Source organism: Belonocnema kinseyi, chromosome 6 (genome assembly GCF_010883055.1).
Source record: "Belonocnema kinseyi isolate 2016_QV_RU_SX_M_011 chromosome 6, B_treatae_v1, whole genome shotgun sequence".
NCBI classification, from domain to species: domain Eukaryota; kingdom Metazoa; phylum Arthropoda; class Insecta; order Hymenoptera; family Cynipidae; genus Belonocnema; species Belonocnema kinseyi.
Window position 1 is genome coordinate 56,050,131 of NC_046662.1, and position 5,761 is coordinate 56,055,891.

Genomic DNA, 5,761 nt, shown 5'->3' on the forward strand with positions numbered 1-5,761 from the left:
TAAAATAAAATAAAATAAAATAAAATAAAATAAAATAAAATAAATAAAATATATAAAATAAAATAAATAAAACAAATAAAACAAATAAAATAAGTCAAATAAATATATTAAATAATTAACTCAATTTTAAAGCATCCAGTGAATTAATTAAATTTAAATTCCAAATTTTGAATCGGCTGCTCATTGGCAAAGATAGTTCTCCCGCTGCATGATGTTGAGGCATAATTCACTAACGACTTTGCATAATAAATCGGAATTTATATAATATAGCAAGGCAAGTTCTTATCTGACGATATCTTCGATTTCTTCTCGTTCCCATTAAATCGAAAGCTAGCCGATTGCAATTTGTGAAAAATATTCCGCGCGAAGTTCGAAGAACATGTCCGGCTCTCACGAGACATGTTTGCCTCCGTTCGCGACAAGGATGCTGGTATTTATTGGTTGATTGAGAGTTTCCTTGTAAAAAAAATAATCTTAAAACGTGCAATTAACGTCTCATATTAATGACACGAGACATTCGCGATCGCTCGCGATGGTTATTAAAAAACGGTTAAAACGAAAGTTGCAATTACTTATCACAGGAGTCGTCCAGGCGTTTGCATCGTTGCGGCTCGATCACTGATAGCTGAAAGAATAACGATGTGTCATTATTAATATCCGCATATGGCAATATGTGTTATTAAAATTTATTAAATCACCATGACAAAGAATTGCCGACCAAAAATAACAATTATGGACTTCAGAGTCAAAAAAAATTTAAAATAGGGGAAATAGGGTGCTTTTTTTAAAGAAAATAGGGGATGAAGAGGGAAATCATTTTCGTTAATAAAATCAAATTATAGGTACATTATTTCTTAGATTTCGAGTAGAAATGAATTGCAATTTCAAGAATATAGTTGACTTTTCAACCAAAACGGATAAATTTTACAACAGCAATCATTTTCAACCAAGTAGTTGCATTTACAACTAAATAGTTAAATTTTCAAGCATAGGAGACAAATTTCTAGTCAAAAGTTAAATCTTTAAACAAAAAGACGAATTTTCTACCAGATAGTTGAATTTTCATTTTTCCCAACCACTTACATTTTTCACCAAGAAAATTAATATTCCACTAAAAAGCCTCTTTTTCAATGAAGTTGTTAAAGTTTCAAATAAAAGAAAAATATTGAACTAAAATTGGAACATTTAAGTTTGCAGTTAAAGAAATCATTTTCGCAGAAAAAAACCGAATTTTCAACCAAATAGTAAAATAACTTTCAATGATTAAGATCAATTTTCAAATGACAAGATTAATTTTCTACCATAAAAGACGACTTTTTAACCAAATAGTAGTTGAATTTTCAATCAAAAAGGATGAACTTTCAATTAACAGAGATGAATTCTAAACTTGAAATTGTTAAATTTTTAAACCAGAAAGACGAATTTTCTAGCAAACACTTAAATTTTCTCCCAAGAAAATTAATTTTCCACCAAAAAGCCGGATTTTCAACAAAATACATAATTTTTCAACCACATGGTTGAAGTTTACAAACAAAAATTCAACTATAAACATGGAATATTTAAGTTTCCAGCTAAACAATTAATTTGTATGCAACAAAAAAAAAGTTTTCAACAAAATAGTTCAATTTTCATTTTTTTAAGTTTTCTAGCAAGAAAATTAGTTTTCGACCAAAAAGCCGAAATTTCAACAAAATATAAGAATTTTCAACAAAATATATAAATTATCAACTAAATGGTTGAAGTTTCAAATAAAAGTACAAAAAATTCATCCAAAATTGGAATTTTTAAGTTTGCAGTTAAAAAATCATTTTCGCAAAAAAAAACGAATTCTCGCCCAAAAAGATAAATTTTCCAATAACAAGATTAATTTTCTACCAAAAAAGACGAATTTTCAACCAAATACTAAAATTTTCTTCTAAGAGAATTAATTTTCCACAAAAAGACGAATTCTCAACAAAATACGTGATTTTTCAACCAAATGGTTGAAGTTTTAAATAAAAAATATTTTCAACTAAAAATGGAACATTTAAGTTTGCAGTAAAAAAAAGTCAACAAGAACCAAAAAACCTGTTTTCAACAAAATAGTTAAATTTCCAATTTAAAAAAATTTCTACCAAACAGTTGCATTTACAACCAAATAGTTCAACTTTTAAGCCAAATAAAAGAATTTTTAAGCGATTGCTAAATTTTCAAACCATAAAGACTAATTTTCTACAAAACAGTTGAATTTTGAAAGCGAAATAATGAACTTTTAGGAACAAAGCTCATTTTCAGTAAAAATTTTGAATTTTCTTCCAAGTAAACTAATTTTCCACTAAACAGCCAAAATTTTTTGACGAAATGGCTTAAGTTTTAAATGAAAGTATAATAATTTGAAATAAAAATGAAAAATTTGTGTTTGAAGAAAAAAAATCATTTTTATAACAAAAAATCTAATAAAAAATAGTTATAGAAGATTAATTTTCTTCTAAAAAAGGAGGATTTTCTACACAGGACATAAATTTTCAATCAAACAATTTAATTTTTATAGAAAAAAGGATGAATTTTCAGCAAAGAAAGATGAATTTTAAACAAAAAAAGAGTTCAGTTTTGACTCTGAAAGTTAAACGTTTCATCAAACTTTTGTTTTTTAAACCTGAAAAGATGAATTTTTAGGTAAATAATTAAAGTTTCCATCAAAAATATGAATTTTCAACGCGAAAAGTTAATTTTTATCCCAAAACTATGAACTTTTTAATAAAATGATGAATCATAAAACAAAAAAAATATTTTTTTTAAATATTGAGTTTTCTACAATAAAAGATGCATTTTTTTCGAAAAGGACAATTTTTTAAACAAAGAAAAATGATGAATTTTCTACCAAAAAAGATGATCAAGAAATGAATTAAATTTTCAACCAAAGAGTTGACTTTTTAACAAAATAATTAAATTTTTAACCGCAAAACTCAGTCTTCAATCAACGAAAATAGATTTTAAAAAAAGAAAGAATTTTCAACCAAAAAGATTTATTTTCTACCAAAAAGGCGAATTTTCAACAAAATACGTTAATTTTTAAATTAATAGTTCAATTTTTTAATAAAAGAGATGAATTTTCACTAAAAAAGTAAATAAATTTCCTGCAAAATAGTTATCTTTTTCAAACAAAATAGATACATTTTCACACAAAAAATGAATTTCCTACAAAATAGTTAAATTGTTAACAAATGAGATGAATTTTCAAAAAAAAGTTAATTTCAAATCAAGCAGTTGCAGATTTAACGAAAAAAATATTTTAATCAAAAAGATTAGTTATCTACCAATAAAACCAAATTTCTAACTGAAAAAGTCAGTTTACAAGAAAAAATGGAAAATTAACATTCTCGGATAAAAAATTAATTAAAAAATTTAATATTTAAATTTTTAATATAATAAATGAATAAAAAAACTAAATAAAATAAATATAATAACAATAATATATAAAAAATATATTTTTAACAAAACAGTTCAATTCTGCATATGTAGTGGAATTTTCATTTTAAAAAATCAATGCTCAACCATAAATAGAATAGTTATGTTCTAAGTTAAAAAAGTGAGTTTGAACCACAAATGGAATAATTAAATTGTAAATTATAAAATTGGATTTTTTAACACAAGAAAAATAAGTCGATATATTAAGAGAAAAAATTAATAGATTTAAAAAATGCCATTTAATTGTTGATACATTAGAACAAAATCGAGCATAAATAAAATACTAAAAACTAAGAGTAAAAAACTAATTCAAACTTGAGATAAACTTTTTCACAACTTAGAAATAAAAATCAATATTTAAAAAAATGATTTTAGACCAGTAGACAAAAAAACAATTAAAATCATATTATTTAATAAACGACAAACTTAATATATTAGATGCTAAAAAGGTCTGCCTTTCTACTTTTAAATTATACCAAAAATTGAAAATCAAACTAAAAATGGTAGAATTATTAATTATTATTATTATATTATAAAAGACGGTTCAGCAAAGAACAAGTTTAAAAAACCTATCTTTTCTATAAATCGAATGAAAATTGCAGGACCTTGAGAAAAATTCAAGGACTTGCCCAGGGTTTTTCAACTAAAAAAATCTCAAGGACTCTTCCACGTTTTCAAGCATTTCCAGGACCCTGAATTCATTAAAAAACTTTAGGGACAATAAAAGGTTCATGAAAAATCAACAACTCTAAATACAAAGTATTTCTCGTAAAATGTATATTTTAAATGCAATTACTTTAGAACTGCAACATTTTAAGTTGTACGATAAACATAACTGAAACAAAAAAATTGAAATTTAATCAAGATCACTTTGTAGTTTGTAATAAAAACTTAATTATGTTTTCAGGACATAAAGTAAGCCAGCTGAATCGCAGGAAACATATCGTAGTCATAAAATCTTGGTAGTATGTATATTATATATGTATACCTAAAGTTCCAGAGACGTTCATTGAAATGTGATAACGTACATACGAGATTGTCCATTAATTGCGTTACCACTTTAGGGGGGGGGGGGGCTTTTGTTTTAAAATTTATGTTTTTAGTTTAAAATTCAACTTTTTGGTTTGAAAATTCTTGAATTTTATTGAAAATGCATTTTTTGGTAGTAAATTAATCTTTTTGCTTAGGAATTCTTCTTTTTTAGTATAAAATTCAACTTTTTGGTTGAGAATTCTTGAATTTCATTGAAAATCCGATTTCATGGTAATAAATTAAACTTTAAATCAGTATTTTAGCTAAATTCAGCAAATGTTCGGTCTTACGGTCAATGATAAAATCAAAATAAAAGCTTCCGAAATAACATGTGAAAAACATATTTATTTCTTTAAAAAAAATCCTCAACGTTTCGACCAACACTGCGGGTCTTTATCAAGAGTCGATATAAAAATCTATAATTTAATAACAAATTGTATGAGCGTAAGCGTTCTAATAATTAGTGTCGTAAAAAGGATATCGGTTTTAACAAAAAAAATTTTTAAAAGTTATTATATTAAAACATACCTGAGTCAAAAAATAAACAAAAAAATTTGATTGAAGCCTCTAAGATATTGGAGAGACTCCAAAATTTATGAAAAATGTCACATAATTGGAACGATGTTTACAGACGGACGATACAAGACTGACTGTTATGAAAATTCGTAATTACGAAGGTGACAAATATTAATAAACCTCTGATGAAAAGGCGCGCCAAAGCTTGAGAATATAAGATTGAATAAATTAAGTTGATTTAAATTAGAAGAATTTAAAAAGAGGGGGGGGGGGGTTAATGCATAATGCTTTGATAAATTTAGGAAACACCAAATTTTTTTCCCAAGGCTAAAGTTTCAGCAATCTCATCAGGGATTTTTACATTTGAAATATTTCTAAAACATTTTTTAACTCTAAATTCTCTAAGTTTAACATTTGTTTTGAAGTTTCTTTCATTTAACCATTGAAACTTTTTAATACAATCATTTCTAACGTTAAATTTTAATTTTTCTAACGCCTGATATTGCGAATCAAAGAAAAAATGTAAAGAATTTTCATTTTTCATTTCGTTAGAAAAATTAAAATTTAACGTTAGAAATGATTGTATTAAAAAGTTTCAATGGTTAAATGATAGAAACTTCAAAACAAATGTTAAACTTCGCGAATTTAGAGTTAAAAAATGTTTTAGAAATATTTCAAATGTAAAAATCCCTGATGAGATTGCTGAAACTTTAGCCTTGGGAAAAAAAATTTGGTGTTTCCTAAATTTATCAAAGCATTATGCATT

General features: G+C 25.2%; 1 protein-coding gene across 8 annotated transcripts in view; it reads right to left on the reverse strand.

The window, feature by feature from the left end:
• LOC117174057 (tubulin polyglutamylase TTLL4-like) overlaps nucleotides 1–5,761 on the reverse strand; it is a 754,936-nt gene that overhangs the window by 6,553 nt on the left and 742,622 nt on the right. For 7 of the 8 annotated variants that reach the window (XM_033362718.1, XM_033362713.1, XM_033362717.1 and 4 more), the window contains one exon: nucleotides 573–625. The exons of the other annotated variant lie outside the window; for it this stretch is intronic. The gene's annotated coding sequence lies outside the window, so the exon portion shown is untranslated. The remainder of the gene's footprint in view (nucleotides 1–572; nucleotides 626–5,761) is intronic. 8 annotated transcript variants of the gene reach the window in all.